The 18,900-nt window shown below is 40.5% G+C and overlaps 1 protein-coding gene across 3 annotated transcripts in view; it reads left to right on the forward strand.

The window, feature by feature from the left end:
- LOC136858075 (pleckstrin homology-like domain family B member 1) overlaps nucleotides 1-18,900 on the forward strand; it is an 871,560-nt gene that overhangs the window by 141,701 nt on the left and 710,959 nt on the right. The gene's annotated exons all lie outside the window — the stretch shown is intronic.

Below are 18,900 nucleotides of genomic sequence, written 5' to 3' on the forward strand. Positions count from 1 at the left end.
GTAGTCTATTTAGAAGATCCTTTACTGTTAAAGAAACAAGTTATTTTTTTTACCGGAAATTTCATTTGGGAGGGGGGAGATAGTGAAAAGAAGTGAAAAAAGTAAATTATTTTTATGGGGATATTTACATCTCAAAACTGAAGGTAACAGACGTGAACATTGGTATTTTGAATCACCTTTAAACATAAAGAAACACGCCTTCTTTATTTATTTATTTTTTGGGGGGAGGGGGGTAAATCAACTTAACGGCGGTGGGGTGAAAAAGGAGTTGAGAACAATTGAATTCACTGTTCACAATGTACTTATTAGGAGCCTCCGTGACTCAGGCGGCAGCACGCCGGCCTTTCACCGCTGGGTACCGTGGTTCAAATCCCGGTCTCTTCATGTGAGATTTGTGCTGGACAAAGCGGAGGCGGGTCAGATTTTTCTCCGGGTACTCCGGTTTTCCCTGTCATCATTCATTCCATCAACACTCTCCAATATCATTTCATTTGTCATTCATTAATCATTGCCCCAGAGGAGTGCGATAGTCTTCGGCAGCCGGCATAATTCCTATCCTCGACGTTAGATGGGAGCTTAATTCATTCCATTTCTGACCCGGTCGAATGACTGGAAACAGGCTGTGGACTTTCAATGTACTCTGATCATAAACCGATAATTTTTAATCTTTCCTGGGTTCGTTTTTAAGAGCAATCTTTTCCTTTTAAGAACGTTCTTAGATAACAGTAGATTCTCCTGGCATATAAATAAAAATGTAAACACATTTGAAATAAACGACAGGAATGATATTTACGGTGCGATTGTTCACCTCTATAATAAGGTCAGTAATGCACGAAAGTAGCTATATCATTCGTATCACCAGAAATCCCGCGCACTGGTCACGTTTTTAGCAATGAAAATGGCAGCAGATGTAATTTACCGCCAAGTAGCGATCTTTCACCTTGCTGTGGGGTCCTGAACATCACTAATAATAATAATACCGAGCTCGATAGCTGCAGTCGTTTAAGTGCGGCCAGTATCCAGTATTCGGGAGATAGTAGGTTCGAACCCCACTGTCGGCAGCCCTGAAAATGGTTTTCCGTGGTTTCCCCATTTTCACACCAGGCAAATGCTGGGGCTGTACCTTAATTAAGGCCACGGCCGCTTCCTTCCCACTCCTAGGCCTTTCCTGTCCCATCGTCGCCATAAGACCTATGTGTGTCGGTGCGACGTAAAGCAACTAGAAATAATAATAATAATAATAATAATAATAATAATAATAATAATAATAATAATAATAATAATAATAATGTTCTGGACCGTCGTCAAAATGTGCGGACCGCGTTGGAACCGGGTCCTGGCCGGGTAATGACTACGAATTCAGTCCGGCCGCGGGTTCATTACCGCCAAAGCACCCAAGACGACACCACGCCGGATTTCCTCAAGGATTTGATCCATATTAAAAATGCTTATAGGAAAAGATGACAAAGATTTAGGGACCCAACTGACCGGGTGGAATACCTGGACCTAGCGCGGGAAGTATGAAATCGATTGCTGGAAATAAAGATTGAAAAATGGGAGGAACTTTGCCGTAATCTCTAAGAAAATGAGTCAGATCGTGAATTTCGTCGGATTATGTAGGAAACGTTAAGCATTCAATTATAAATTTCAGTATAATACCGCAGCGAAGCACGGGTATGTTGCTAGTCTTTAATATGATTCTGAGTGGTATCCTATTTACACTTAGGAAATGTTCTTGGATGGCACAAATCGCAAACTCATGGCTGCTTCCAATCCCAGGCTAGGTAACGGTACTGGATACTGGATAGAACCCCAACACATATACATTTAAGAATGGCTAATGGGGGAGTCAAGGGATTTAGTGGCACGTAACAGAATTCATTTTCATTACTAAATATCGAGACTGGCGTTGCTTTAGGTCAGTAGTAATTGAAGAGACATAAAACACAGTGTTGACTGTCAGCAGGGTCCGGATTTTGCTGACCTATTAAATGCCTAAAATTGACCTTTAAAATGACCTAACATACTAGGGAAAAAAAAGACAAACTCAGCAAGAAAATGTCCCAAAAATATGCAGGAGAGTATATTTTAACCAAAATAGTGAATACGGGTATGCGAGGCTGAGTGACTCTGGTACGGGTACTCAAATACATCAGCCTTGTCTATAGATTTACTGGACCGGGCGAGTTGGCCATGCGGTTAGGGACGCGCAGCTGGGAGCTTGCATCCGGGAGATAGTGGGTTCGAACCCCACTGTCGGCAGCCCTGAAGATGGTTTTCCATTGTTTCCCATCTTCACACCAGGCAAATGCTGGGCCTGTAGCTTAATTAAGGCCACGGCCACTTTCTTCTCCTTCCTAAGCCTTTTCTCTCCCATCGTCGCTATAAGAAATATCTTTGTCGGTGCGACGTAAAGCAGATGGCAAAAAAGAAAAGATTTACTGGTGCGTAAAAGAACTGCGGGACAAAATTCCGGCACCTCGGCGTGTCCGACAACCATCAAAAGTAGTTAGTGAGACATGAAAACAACAACATTATTATTATTATTATTATTATTATTATTATTATTATTATTATTATTATTATTATTATTATTATTATTATTATTATTATTATTAATATTAATAATAAATTTGTATTTTCTACATTAACTTTAACTCGCATGGAGTGAATACAATTAATAAGCGTCATTATTTAACATGACATTTGAATCACGTAAATAATTTGTCGATGATGGAATTTATTTTCCGGAAACCAATTCTGAACAAAATGAAATGTATTGGCGTATGGCTTTTAGTGTCGGGAGATATCGGAGGGTCCGCCTCTGTGGTGTGGTGGTTAGTGTGATTAACTGCCACCCCGGAGGCTTGGGTTCGATTCCCGGCTCTGCCACGAAATTTGAAAAGTGGTACGATGGCTGGAATGGGGTCCACTCGGCCTCGAGAAGTCAATTGAGTAGAAGTGGGTTCGATTCCCACCTCAGCCATCCTGGAAGTGGTTTTCCGTGGTTTCCCACTTCTCCTCCAGGCAAATGCCGGGATGGTACCTGACTTAAGGCCACGGCCGCTTCCTTCCCTCTTCCTTGTCTATCCCTTCCAACCCCCCCCCCACAAGGCCCTTGTTCACCATAGCAAATGAGGGCGCCTGGGCGAGGTACTGGTCATTCTCCCCAGTTGTATCCCCCGACCTAGAGTCTGAAGCTCCAGGACACTGCCCTTGAGGCGGTAGAGGTGGGATCCCTCTCTGAGTCCGAGGGAGAAACCTACCCTGGAGGGTAAACAGATAAAGAAGAAGAAGATATAGGAGGACTTCGGCTCGCCAGGTGCAGGTCTTTTTGTTTGACTCCCGTAGGCGACTTGCGCGTCGTGATGAGGATGAAATTGTGATGAAGACGACACATACACCCAGCCCCCATTCCAGCGGAATTAACCAATTATGGTTAAAATTCCCTACCCTGCCGGGAATCCAACCCGGGACCCCTGTACTAAAGGCCAGCACGCTAACTATTTAGCCATGGAGCCAGACATTCTGAACAAAGAAATGTGATTTGTGCTGATATAGACTGTCTTTTTATTAAAACATAAGTCCATGTTGTGTAAGAGTAGCGTGTCAGATGTCCTGGGTTCTCTTCCCTACTATTGCACGGATTTTAATTCTGGACTGACGGCTGGAAGGGAGTTCAGTCAGGCTTGCGAGATGAACTGATGGACTGTCTGATATGCGAGGTAGCGATCACAGTCACGAAAACATAGTAGTACTGTTGATGATTGCGCTTTTTTTTACCATGTGGTACCCTAATATCTACATGCGCACCGGAAGGGGGGGCTTAGTGGGACCTTATCTACTAACAGAAAAATATTTTAACGTCTTCTGAACTATTATCTATTTTTGAAAAGCTTGAATGATGTAATTTGGCTTGAAAAGGACAGCTTTAATATGAATGTAATATTCGATACAAAATTACAATTTAAGACCCACATAGAAACATATACAACTAAGGCTATGAAAGTACTAGGCATTCTCTATCTCTTCACAGAAATTTCTGACCCCATTGCTCTTCGTCACTTCTTCCTCACGATCATTCAACCTCTCTTAAACTACTGCTCTCCGATTTGGACAACAGCCTCCCCCTCCAATACTAAGCAGTTAGATAGACCAGTGTCCTTCTCTGCTGCAATTGTAAGGAACAGAAACCCCAAGCTCAGAAATCTGCCTATGCAGCAGGTATTAATGGCAAGTCTCACTCTTCCTTCTCCGTGTTCATTCCCGCTCCACCAGAACCAAAGACCTTTTCCACATTCCCCACACTCGGCACTCAATACTTCAACGATCTTTCCTAATCCGCCTCCCAACACTTTTTAACAATATTAATAGGAGACAAGAGCTTGATATAGCATCAAATAAAAGCATATTCGAGAGGGGTGTAAATAGTCTCTTAAAGATAAGTTCATGTGAATGGGCTGTACCGTTGTCTTGACTCACGACGACTTGGCTATGATCATGGACATTCTCATGGTTTCGATTTGGACAGTTGTTATTAGTAGGCTGTGTACCTGATCTTGTTATATTTTGTTAGGTTTGTTATATTTTATTATGAAAGTTTACGTTTGTTAAATAGTCTGTTGATAGTGCAAGTGAAATTTGCTCAGTGTAGCTGTATCTTGCGTTTCGTGAATAAATAAATAAAATGCCAACCCAGTATTCAGGACTTCTGTCTGTCTTGAGCTCAAAGGACGGATATCAAATTAACTGCTCTACGCAGCCACCTGTATAATGGAGAGATTATATATATATACTAGCAAGATACCCGTGCTTCGCTACGGTATTATACTGAAATTTATAATTGAATGCTTATTGTTTTAGATATATAATCCGCCGAAATTCGCGATCTGACTCGTTCTCTGCGAGAATCCACCAAAATTCCCGATCTATTATTTTACGGCACGTTTCCTCCCATTTTTAAATCTTCCTTTCCAGCAATCGATTTCGTACTTCCCGGGTTAGGCTCAGGTATTCCTCCAGGTCAGTTGGGTCCGTAAATCTTTGCCATCTTTTCCTATAATATTTTTAATACGGATATAATCCTTCAGGAGATCCGGCGTGCTGTCATACTGGGTGCCTTGGCGGCACTGAACCCGCGACCGGACTGCATTCTTAGTCATTACCCCTCCAGGAGCCGTTTCCATCGCGGTCCGCAATTTGACGACGGTCCGGAATATTATTATTATTATTATTATTACTATTATGTGTTGCTGGAATGGCTGATGACAGGGAAAACCGGAGTATCCGGAGAAAAACCTGTCCCGCCTCCGTTTTGTCCAGCACGAATGCCACATGGAGTGACCGGGATTTGAACCACGGAACCCAGCTGTGAGAGGCCGGCGCGCTGCCGCCTGAGCAACGGAGGATCCTTATAAGTACATTAATAACAGTAAAATCAATTGGTCGCACCTCCTTCTACACCCCACCGCCGTTAAGTTTATTTACAGCCACCCCCCCCCCCCCTCGAAAAAGAATTAAAAGGATGCTTGTTTCTTTATGTTTAAGGGAGATTCTAAACACCAATGTTCACGTCTATTACCTTCAGTTTTGAGATATAAGTATCCACATAAAAATAATTTACTTTTTTTCACTTCATTTCACAATAATCTCTCCTCCCCCTAAATGAATTTTCCAGCAAAAAAATACTTGTTTCTTTAATAGTAAAGGATCTTCTAAATACCAATTATCATGACTCTAACTTCTTCAGTTTTTGATTTATGTGTCCTCATGAAAGGAATTCAACTCTTTTACACTCCCGCCCTCCAAGATGGTTTCCCCACCAAAACGCCTTTTTCTTTGTTTTTAAAGGAGATCCAAATACGAATTTTCACGTCTGTAACAACTTTAGTATTAGATGTATGTATTCTCATACAATTAAGTCAACTAATGTTTCAATTCTTTCACCCCCCCCCCCTTCATTGGATTTTGGATTTTCCGAGAATACGTGTTTCTTTACTTTTAAAGCAGATTGCAAATATCAAATTTCACATCTGTAACATCTTCATTTTTGAGATATCAGTAGCCTAATTAAAAGAATTCATCACCATTTTCAGTCACTTTTACCCCCCCCCCCCCCCGCCCTCCACCCAAGTGGTATTTCCGAAAACAAAAAATATACTTTTCTTTATGTTTAATAGAGATAAAAAAATACCATTTTTCACTTCTGTAACATGTTAAGTTTTTTAGATATCCGAAAAAATTCTCATTTTAAAATTTCACCCCTTTTGGGTTCCCCTTAAGTAGAGTTACCAAAACAAATAACCTATATTTCTTTACATTTACAGGAGATTTACACCCACTTTTTACGTCTGTAACATTTTACGATTCCAAGATATTCTGTAGATATAGTCTTTCAAAAAATTCACCCCAATTTGTCACTCCTGTTTAACCGCCATTAATTGGCTTTTCCAAAAACTAAAAAATACGTGTTTCTTTATTTTTAAAGGAGATCCCATATGCGAATTATCAGTTCTATAATATCTTTCATTTCTGAGATATGTGTATCCTCATTAAAGGCATTCAACCGGGCGAGTCGGTGCAGATCCCCAGTTCGTGCGCAACCTCGGTCGAGGTAACACGGCAAGCAGCCAAGCGGTGACAGTGCGCTAAGGCGAAAGTCATTGCGACTTGTGTTCTCGTTACATCTTTGGAATAGCCTCAGTACTAATATGGCAAGTATAAGAAAAAATACTATTAAATGTGTGTTTGAGGATAGGAATAATAGGCCTACTCCACTGGAAATTCATCGCTGGATAGGAACAGAACTCAGACTTAACAAGGACCAAATTATAGCCATTCAACTTCATAATGGGGAAAATGCAGTGTATATTAAATTAGTCTCTGTTGTACTATATGAAAACTTATTATCGCGGCATGAAGGTGTGAAAGTATTCCGTCTTTCTACTGGTCTTTCAACTAATGTGACAATTACTGCTGCGGACACCTCTACTAAGCGAGTGCGTGTATTCAACTTACCACCTGAAGTAAACAACGAACGGCTTGCCCGCGTGCTGTCAACTTACGGGCTGGTCAAGGACATTCGGGACGAGAAGTGGAGTGACCCCTACGAATTTTCTGACGTGAGTAACGGCATTCGTGTTGTCAATATTGAACTTAAGTACCCTATACCCACTCAACTAACTGTTAATGACTGTAGAATTCTCCTAACGTATGAGGGCCAAATGAAATCATGTTTTTACTGTAAGGAAACGACACATTTACAAGTAGATTGTCCGCATCGTAGAAGCCGACCGGCTTTGAACGTCAGGCAGCCGACATACAGCACTGTGTTGACTGCTTCTGACGGAACTGGCAATATAAATAACATTATTGCGGATGGTGGAGACGTTAGTTCACCACCCCTTCCTAGCTTAGCAGACCTTACTACTTCACATGCAGATCTCACAGACATAGACAACACCATGGAACCAGTCGTACAGCACATTAACACAGATGAACCAGCTTCACATACACAGGATATTGAAGAAGTAGTACTAGAACCTTCAGCTGAGGGACACACACATAACACAGTGACAGGCCAGACTGTTGAACAGGGACAAGAGGATAGCAAACTTAATGTTAATGCGGCTACCGTAGTGAAATCCTCCTCATGGGCGGAACAGATGGACGTCCTAGAAGACAATGAGCCCCAGTTACATAAACCCATTCCAGTGGACATTCATCATGAGCCTGCCAACCATATGATGCCGTCACACCAACACCACTTAGTGCCTGTAGATGTCACTAAAGACACTGAAGTCGCACCTCCTAATATTGACATCGTACAGCAACTTGAGTCTACACTAACACCTGACCTGAGGACGGACTTAGTAGCCGTAGAACAACGAATATTATCTACTGGAAATCTGGATCATAAGACACCCACGCCTATAGTTCCTAAAGATTCGTTCACTCTAACAACGAAAGCTGCCAGTAAAAATAGTGCTCGAGAGGGAGCTAAACCGTATCGTACACAACCCCGCAGTAATTCCCGAAGCCGCCGCAAATCTCCAGAGGCTCGTAAATAGATTGATAATGGGACGCACTTTTGATGGGATATTGTGTACACGGGAGTTGGTTATATTGCTGATGGTGCAGATTCTGACTCTCGCTACTGTAAACATCAATGTCATCCAAAGCCCCCTTAAATTTCAAGTGTTTGAACGATTTCTTCGTTCTAATGATATTGACATTGCTTTTTTACAAGAAGTCGCACTCCCTGTGTTACCCATATCCTCATACTTCAACCAATATATCAACATTGGCAATGCTAGTAGGGGAACAGGATTCCTTACCCGGCACGACCTGAAACTGGAAGATGTGCACAGTCACCCTTCAGGACGGATCATATCTGGACACATTCATGACACTACGCTAATAAATATTTATGCACCATCAGGGAGCCACAACCGTGTTCAACGTAAGAACTTCTTTCAGAACGATATACTCCAACACCTGCATAATATGAAAGAAAAAACAATCCTCGCCGGGGACTTTAATTGTGTTCAACGAACAGAAGATTCGACGGGGCAAACTTATGCGACCAACCCTGCCTTAAATGATCTCATAACCTCATTAAAACTGATCGATGTTGTGGATAAGTTGCATGTACCCCTTCCCCACTATACCTACATCCAGTATAACTCCTCCTCCCGGCTTGACCGTATGTATGTTTCCCAAACACTCATTCACCCTAGAACTTACGAGGTGATCCCCGTTAGCTTCACCAATCACCACGCAGTTGTATGTAAAATAAATTTCCCACACAAAGTATACTATATAGGGAGAGGGTACTGGAAACTGAACTGCTCACTGCTACAGGATGATCAATGCACGGAAGCTTTTCTAAGACAATGGAACAAATGGTTACTTCAGAAATGTAAATATAGCGATAGTGCAGAATGGTGGGACCAGTTAATCAAACCGGGGATAAGAAGACTCTTCAAAAATATTGCGTATCAAAAGGCCCAAGAGAGACGCGATACAGCTGACTTCTATTACAGGGTTCTCCGACAGCTCCAGGAGAGGAATAACGCTGGCGAACGAAATTACCATGAGATTACAGATGTTAAAGATAAACTGTTGACGGTACAGCAGAGGACGCTCACAAAATTAAACGTAACCCTGAAGGATCAAACGGCACTACCTGATGAGGTTGCAAGTGTCTATTATATTGCACGTACACAGCGAGAGCAACAATGCCGGTACATTCATACAATAAGATCGTCCGATGGAAGAGAGGTGACGTCACAAGAAGACATCAGAAGAGAAATTTCCTCATTTTATCAACAATTCTATGCCAGGGAATCTATCGATGTCCACGCAGTCAATACTTTGCTTCAGTCCTGCGATGCCCACCTTACTCCAGCAAGTAAAGAACTGCTTGGCATGGACATTACTGATGATGAAATTCAAGCCGTCATAAGAAATCTTCCGACCAATCGCTCTCCAGGAATCGACGGGGTCCCTTATGAATTTTATAACCAGTACTGGTTTATTATTGGCAAAGAGTTTTGTGACGTTATTCGCACTATCTTGAGACGTCGTTCCCTATGTAAAACCCACTATGAAGGTATCATAGTTCTCATCCCCAAAAAGAAAGGAACCCTTCAGGTGGAGGACTTCAGGCCTATTACTCTACTATGCAGTGATTATAAAATACTAACCAGAGTGTTATCCCGTCGTATGAAGACAGTCCTCATAGATATAATTGGACCCGAACAGTGTTGCAGCGTTCCCGGACGTACAATTTTGACCAATTTAAGAACCCTACGTGATATCCATCTGAAAACAGCCTCTCAGCCGAGTGACCACCTCAGTCTCCTGAATATAGATCTTGATAAAGCATTTGATCGTATTAGCCATCAGTACCTCTACATCGTTTTAAAACACTTCCAATTCCCTGACACAGTGATCGATTACATTCGCATGATAAACTGCCACTCTATATCTCGAATCCTTGTTAACGGCTTCCTCTCGACGCCCATACCGATAGAAAGATCAGTAAGACAGGGATGCCCCCTCTCCATGTTACTCTTCGTCATAGGCCTGGAACCGTTTATTAGGACACTTCAGCCAAAGTTACAAGGATACAGAGTGAATATCCATACCTTTTCAATGTGTGTTTACGCAGATGACATATCGATATTAGTCAGAGGTGAACAGGACATTCAACATATCTCTCAAGCTCTCAGCACATACAGCGCCGGTTCAGGGGCAAAAGCCAATCCAAGGAAAACTACTTTACTGAACTTACACGATGGGCCCGGCATCGTACAGAAGGACTGGTTTAACATTGTTGATGAAGTGAAGATCCTTGGTATTAAATGGACAAAGACTGTGATAGGTACTTTAGAAACCAACTGGGCTACTGTTATTGCTAATGTTAGGGGTGTGATGATGAACTTTCGTACACGAAATTTAAATATAACTCAACGGATTGTGGTCACAAACATCTATGCTCTCTCAAAGGTTTGGTACTTAGCTCAAGTGTTCCCGCTACCCACCAACTTTGAAAGCCAGCTCTCAAAATATATTGGCTGGTTCATCTGGCAAGGCTATTTATTTAGAGTACAACGGGAACAGCTGTATCTCCCATGTAAACTTGGTGGATTAGGACTCATCGCACACGGAACGAAATGCCAAGCTCTACTTCTTAAAAATGATATTTCTACATTATTACAATCGGACAATTTCTCGAAGGCACTGTACAAAGACACTTGGAGCCCAGATAACTGTGACTCTAGTTCCTTGCCGAAAATTTTTCGAGATCACCAACTGAAACTCCACAAGTTCGTCAGTGAACTCCCGTCTGGAACGACTGCTACTACCAAGATCATCTACACTATGTTACGACGAGCTGTGCACTTCACCCCGCGGATTGAGTCCACGGCACTCTACGCCCACTGGTCAACAGTGTGGGCCAACTTTAGCCGTATGAAACTCTCGTCACACGCACGTTCCCAAATATTCCTTTTCCTAAACAATCTGGTACCAACAGCACAACGTCGCTACCAAATACATCTGGAACAATCGCCTTGGTGTACGGTGTGTGGTCAGATGGACACAGTGATACATCGCTTGACAACATGCACACATGCCGTGCGCACATGGAACTGGTGTAAACGACAGGTGTGTCGCCTCATGAACCTTCCTCTTGGAGACATCGATGACAGGAAACTGATTCGCCTGTCTGTAACAGCCTTTCCTCAGATAAAACAGCAAGCGATTGTATGGCTCCTAGGTCACTACATTACATACATGTTGGACAGTGTTGATGGTGTCATACTACCGGCTCTCTTGTACCACCTAAGGAAAGAGAGATGGAAACTGAGTGAAAGTGGACAGCTAGAAGATAGATATGGCCATTACTTGAACTGTCTTGATATATAATGTGTCTTTGTGTTTTTACGTTTTAGTTTTGAATGAACACCTCGAAGGTATCAGTGATTTTTTTTTTTTTTTTTTTTTTTTACATACCAGACAGTGCATGAACAAATGAACTATTTCACCAATACCTGGCAAGTGCAGATTTATTTCATGTGTGAATGTAAATATTGAAGTATAGAATAAATAAAAATAGTTGGAAAAAAAAAAAAAAAAAAAAGTTGGCCGTGCGCGTAGAGGCGCGCGGCTGTGAGCTTGCATCCGGGAGATAGTAGGTTCGAATCCCACTATCGGCAGCCCTGAAAATGGTTTTCCGTGGTTTCCCATTTTCACACCAGGCAAATGCTGGGGCTGTACCTTAATTAAGGCCACGGCCGCTTCCTTCCAACTCCTAGGCCTTTCCTATCCCATCGTCGCCATAAGACCTATCTGTGTCGGTGCGACGTAAAGCCCCTAGCAAAAAAAAAAAAAAAAAGGCATTCAACACATTTTTCACCCTTTTACACCCCTCCTATTAGGACTTACTGGAAACAAAAAATACGTGTTCCTTTATTTTTAGAGGAGATTCTAACCACCAATTTTTACATCTGTAAATTTTAAAGTTTTAAGATGTAGACACACTCATTTTAAAAAATTCACCCCCGTTTTCACCCCCCAATATTTGGATTTTCCAAAAACGAAAAAATACCTGTTTCTTTACTTTTAAAGTAGATCCAAAATACCAATTTTCAGGTTTGTAATATCTTCAGGTTCTGAAATATAAGTATCCTTATGAAAGGCATTCAACCCATTATTCACCCTTTTACACCCTTCCTATTGGGATTTTCCGAAAACAAAAGAATACGTGTTTCTTTATTTTTAAAGGAGATTCTAAATACCAATTTTTACATCTATAAACTTAAAAAGTTTTGAGATATAGATACACTCATTTTAAAAAATCACCCCCTTTTCACCCCCCCCCATTAATTGTATTTTGCACAAACAAAAAATACGTATTTATTTATTTTTAAAGGAGATCCCAAACACCAATTTTCAGGTCTGTAATATCTTCAGGTTCTGAAATATAAGTAGACTCATGAAATGCATTCGACCCCTTTTTCAACCTTTTCCACCCTTCCTATTAGGATTTTCCGAAAACAAAATATACGTGTTTCTTTATCTTTAATGGAGATTCTAAATACCTATTTTTACACCTATAGCCTTTAAAAGTTTTGAGATATAGATACACTCATTTTAAAATATTACCCCTTTTTTACCCCCCTTAATTGGGTTTTCCAAAAACAAAAAATACGTGTTTCTTTATTTTTAAAGGAGATCCCAAACACCAATTTTCAGGTCTATAATATCCTCATTTTCTGAGATATAAGTAGCCTCATTAAAGGCATTCAACCCCTTTTTCACCCCTTTTCATACCTCCTATTGCGATTTTCCGAAAACAAAAAAATACGTGTTTCTTTATTTTTAATGAAGATTCTAAATACCAATTTTTACATCTGCAAACTTTAAAAGTTTGGAGATATAGATTCACTAATTTTAAAAATTCACCCCCTTTTCACCCTCCCATTAATTAGATTTTCCAAAAACAAAAAAAAACGTGTTTCTTTATTTTTAAAAGAGATCAAAAGTACCAATTTTCAGGTCTGTAATATCTTCAGTTTCTGAGATATAAGTACCGGTATCCTGATTAAAGGCATTCAACACATTTTCCCCCATTTTCACCCTTTTTCACCCCTCCTATTGGGATTTTCTGAAAACAAAAAAATACGTGTTTCCTTATTTTCAAAGAAGATTCTAAATACCAATTTTTACATTTGTAAACTTTTAAAGTTTTAAGATATAGGTGCACTCATTTTAAAACTTCACCCCCCCTTTTCACCCCCTTAGCAACGGAATATCCAAAAATCCTCTCTTAGCGAGCACCTACATCTTAATATGAATGCATCCCCAAAATTTCATTTCATTATGTCCAGTAGTTTTGGCTCGGCGATGATGAATCAGTCAGTCAGTCAGGACAAGCTATTTTATATATATATAGATATATATATATATACATACATTTTAAATTAAATTTTGTGGGACTATTGCCAGCCTGGTGGAGTCCTTGGCGAGAGTGGGTGACATCTGCCATGTATTGGAAACTGCGTGTTAGTGTCGTAGACGATGGTGTTGTGTGTGGAGTATAAGCAGCAGGAATGTTGGGGACATCACAAAAATCTAGTCCCCGAGCCATGAGAATTAACCGTTTACGATTAAAATCTCTTTACCTGGCCACGAATCGAACATGAGGGCTCAGGACCAAGAAGCTGACCACTCAGCCATGAAGCCGGACGATTTATTGGTGAACACTGGGTATTCAAAAGATACACTGATCTACGAAAGTACAGGCACTCAAACAAGGAATGAACGCAAGGTATTGTGTAAGTTCCTTGCAGGTACACTTTTCTCATAAACAGTTGAATCTGTAGATAGGGCACAGGGTTTAGATCTACATGGGAGTTGAATGATATTTTGATAGTAATTTAAACTGAGTCTGATAAAATATTAAGTGCCACGAACATACAATACATGCGCTCATTTTTTTTTTTTTTTTTTTTTTTTTTTTTTTTTTTTTTTTTTTTTTTTTTTTTTTTTTTTTGTGAGCAACTATACATTTCACTATACATTGGCAATCGTCTTCGTAGCCCTCGTTTTTAAAGTACCGCTCTTCAGTAAACACTTTAAGTATTGGTCTGGCAAGTAAACACTTCTGTTCCTAATGAAGTTGCGAGTCTCGTCCTGTTTGAAGTGAGGTCAAGAAGACACGGACTTATGTGACGAACCGTTAATTCTCTACAAGGAGAGGAATGCATACGTTTTCATTTAATTTAATTTAATTTAATTTCATTTCATTTCGTTTCACTCGTTTTACGTACATACCTCGAAAGGGAAAACTGAAAAGAATTGTTGCTGACGGTGGTGATTTAGATCTATTCTTTAGGTATAGGCCTTGGTATAGGCAAAAGAAAGGGAAGCGCCGCTAGGGCATTGAAGGTTTTTTTTTTTGTTTTGCTTTACGTCGCACCGACACAGATATGTCTTATGGCGACGATGGGATGGGAAAGGCCTAGGAAATGAAAGGAAGCGGCCGTGGTCTTAATTAAGGCACAGCCCCGGCATTTGCGTGGTGTGAAAATGGGAAACCACGGAAAAACATCTTCAGGGCTGTCGACAGTGGGGCTCGAACCCACTATCTCCCGATTAGTGGGTACTGGCCGCACTTAAGCGACTGCAGTTATCGAGCTTGGTGGGCACTGAAGGATTACCCGGGAATCGCAAACTTAATACCGCCGGGTTGGAAGTGAGAACAAGCGTTGTCAAATGGAGGTCATATAGGTATTACTTTTCAAATTTCATGGCAAAGCAGAGAATCGAACCCGGGCTTCTGGGGGTGACATCTAATCACACTAACCACTACATCACAGAGACGGACTTCATTGTTTCACTCATGTATAATGTTATGCCTTTCAATTGAAGCCTTTGCGAACGAGACAGCAAACACCTTGTTTGCCCTGCTTTTACCTCGAAATCATGTAGAGCAGATTCTTACCATCATATCCTAGTTCTTCTTCTGCTTCTCATATTATTTAATGTCTATTCTACCGCCTCCTTGGCCGACAGCGTAGGGTCGTTGGTTGGGTGCTCATTCCCCCCGCTCAGGTTTGCGAATGGCGTAACAGTTGAGCTAGCAGTAACTTGTTACTTAAAAAATTTGGCATATTTCAAATATGAACTCACCGTAGAAGCTCTTCTACACTTTGACACAGCATTTATGCACTTGAAATGGTCCACTCCCTACATCCTACGCGATATTTCATCTTACGAAAGAACACATACATGTGTTTCACTCGGATTTGGTTGAAATTTGGTAGGAATATTCGTGGGAGGCAGTAGAATGCTAAAGTGAAAACTGCATGTCCCCAGCGCAAGTTTAAACGCCAAAATAGAACAAATACATAGTTATAAAATTAGAAGTACCGCGGGAGTATCGGGGTTTGGCGGAGAGGTAGGGAGGAGCGAAGCAGCGGACGTGAGCCAACCGGGATGTGTCGAGCTGCGCCAGCAGCCAGGCAGCGTATAGTTAGCGCGTTCCCCTTAACTTCCCGATTAGATGTGCAAAACGTAAATATGAAAACAGCACATGAAACAAGTGTACAAAGGACGATGTTTGAACAACGATGCCAATAAGGTTTGAAGAATTCACGCCCGAGTTCTTGTTACTCGTTGTAATTAGTGCAATATTGATTGTTTACAAAGAAGTGTACAAGGCACAGATACTGTGTGCACCATGCACATCTTACAGCGCTGTCGCTTTCACATGTATTACATTGATTATAGGAAGGCTCTTCTTTGAAACAATAATCGACTGGATTAACAAATTGTGAAGGTTTCTTGTTAACATAACCACATTTGTACCAAATGTACTGCCACATGCTACGAAAACGCGGAGAGGAGAACTGGTTGTGCGTCAAAGATTGCACTTTTAAAATGTTGTTCCTTAAATGTACCTTGATGTCTAACGAGTTTAACAAAATTAAATCGTACAAAATACGTATAAATTGCTTCCAAATGCGGAAGCCCAAAACATCTAACGGCTGGATAAGTCCACTGGCTCCTTTCGGAATTGTTTGAACATTAATGATTTTCTTACTCCCAATTTTAGCATTTAAAATATTTTCTTCTTTCTGTCCGGTCCAGGAATCGAGAACTAAAACACTGTACTCTGGTACTAGCTCACAATAAACATCCCGTAACCATTTCTGTACAAGTTCTTTGGTTAGTTTTCCAGACTCTGAAGGCAAAGTGTACACATTTGTTGCGGTAGATAGTTTTTTTTCTATATTAGGACCAAATTTGCCATTTTTTTTCTTTCAATACCGCTAGCAACTTCGGCAGGAGTTGTCCATCTGCCGAAATTATTGGCTGTATTGTGTAGCTATGAGTTAGTGAATTCATAGATTGTGCTTCCGCTAATACGACTTTTTCTCCTCGTTCATTATGGGTCCTGCCAGAATGGAACTCTTCATGAAAACCAGACTGATCAGTATTAAACACGCACTCTGGGCCGTGACTTTCTATTAATTAGTACTTTTTAGATACAAATTTGCAAATTTTTCTTGATCCAATTTTGAATTTCTTTTTAAAACTCATTACCCAGGAATGAGACGCTCGAAACGTGTCGTAGTTAACTAGACGAGCGTACTTTAAGGCCCATTTTTTAATATTTATATCGTGAACAATTTTGTTTCGTTGTCTACTTTCTTTGAACTTTTGATAACTCTTCTTCGTAACCAATTTATTTTTTTCTCCCATTGTGCCACCGTTTTTCAGTTGTTGCTCCCACCTGTAAAGCTCTTGCCGGAACTTTAATTTACAAAACCTGTGTTTTACTGATGCGAAGCTCCTCTGTTTCCCACCTTTGTTTCACCAATATTCGACGACCTTCTTATAAGTTATTGGGATTAGGCATTGTTCAGTCGTTGTTTTGGATGCAGGGTTAGGAACAACATTTTTGGAGACGAGGTCAAATAACGGTGTTTCAATATTGTCTTCCTCGAAATCAAAGTCATCATCTGACATATCCAATGTGCCATCCATTTCCACTGTCATATCGGTATTCAAAACCCTGTCGGCAATTAGACCTGTAAAATGGAGACAAGAACGCGATTCCTGTGAACGCTTATTTTTCTCGTAAAAGTAAATATATATAAATACATTGATCTACTTACGATATAATTCCAATCCCAAATTCCTTTCATCTTCAGAAAATGGGGTGTCTTTTTTGTCACACTCTGCAAAACAATTCTGAAAGCACACTACTACATCCCACGGATTGAATGACTTCTGTAGTGGGCGTTTTTTGTATCTAGGTGTAAAAAATCAATTATTACCATACATGGTTAAAGTAAATATACAGTCACCATTCATAAAAATGACTATAAGAACGTCAGATTTTACCTGTCATTGTAAGAACGTTGTCTCATCGGACGACTAATCAATGTGCACCTCTTGATCTGCTTTGACATTTCTAATCGGGAAGATACGAGGTATGTGCGAAGTGCGGTGTAGTAAAGAAGAGTGGCCGGGAGGGTGGGGGTGGGTGGCGCTGCTCACGTCCGCTACTTCGCTCCTACCTCCCTCTCCGCCACACCCAGATACTCCCGCGGCACTTCTAATTTTACGACTATTTATTTGTTCTATTTTGGCGTTTAAACTTGCGCTGGGGACATGCAGTTTTCACCTTAACATTCTACTGCCTCCCACGAATATTCCTACCAAATTTCAATCGAATCCGAATGAAACACATGTAGGGTAAACTGTACAGTTATTGGCACTTTAAGGACACTAAGCAATTAAATGAATAATTTTGAACAGAAAATCTGCTGTTGTTTGTTTCATTTATTTTTCTCATATTCTGTACATAATGAATATTGATTATAAATATTAAGAAACTAAATATAGAACCTTAACATATTATAAATCGGTTATGAAATATAAGTGAGCAAACAGACAGTACTTGGCACCTAAATTTAGTTGTTGGCACCTTGGTCAGGTACAGTTCTTGGCACCTTTCTTTTCTTTGGTGTGCCTCCTGAGAAAAATAAATAGAAAGAAAGAAAGAACATGAAATAATATATTTGTACCCAATACAAATAATACCCTATATAAAGGGTCTATTCATCTTCAGTTAACCTTAATGAAGTCCGAAAAAATAAATGAATAATTGGATTATCAATCAAGAGACCAATATAGGCCAAAATTTAAATGAAAATCAATTAAGTTATAGCAGACATTCTAAAACAGTTGCCTCTTGGCTTGTTCATAGAGTTCATCATCAGAGCTAACACATAACTCGCTAGTCGAACATGATTTGCAAAGGTACACATTAGGATCATTTTGTTTGTCGAATATTCATGCTGATCAGCAGTTACGCAAGTCCTGTGGAACATTTCCCCACATAAAAAACATTCCAAATAATTATTCGGTTGGGCAACAACTGATTTGCAAATCTGACAAGAAACTTTTAGGCTTTTGGCACTGTTCATAGGAACAGCACATCCTGTTGAAGTGGTTGGAACGGATTGCAATGTAAGAGGTTCAGAAGTCTGGGACATTTTTTTATTTATTTCTTGTCTGTTCATGCTGACACTCCTCCTGTTCTCTGCTCCCTTCACTGCTTTCTTTTCAATTTTCTCCTTTTCTTTTAGTGTTTTCTTTTCAATCCTTATCCTCTTTAGATTTTGCTTTTCATTCTCCTCCGCTTGTTTTTTGTCTTTTTTGTTTTGACTCAAAAGTTTCCAATCTCTGCACGTGATGACAAATGGCATTCTCTCAGTCGATTTTACCCCTTTTCTTTTCGGTGATTCAGGCCAGTGAAGCACATCTGCCAACGGAGAAATGTTATCATGGGCTATTGAAGGCGTAGGCTTGGCTGGA

The sequence above is a fragment of the Anabrus simplex genome, chromosome 1 (genome assembly GCF_040414725.1).
Source record: "Anabrus simplex isolate iqAnaSimp1 chromosome 1, ASM4041472v1, whole genome shotgun sequence".
In the NCBI taxonomy this organism is placed as follows: Eukaryota; Metazoa; Arthropoda; class Insecta; order Orthoptera; family Tettigoniidae; genus Anabrus; species Anabrus simplex.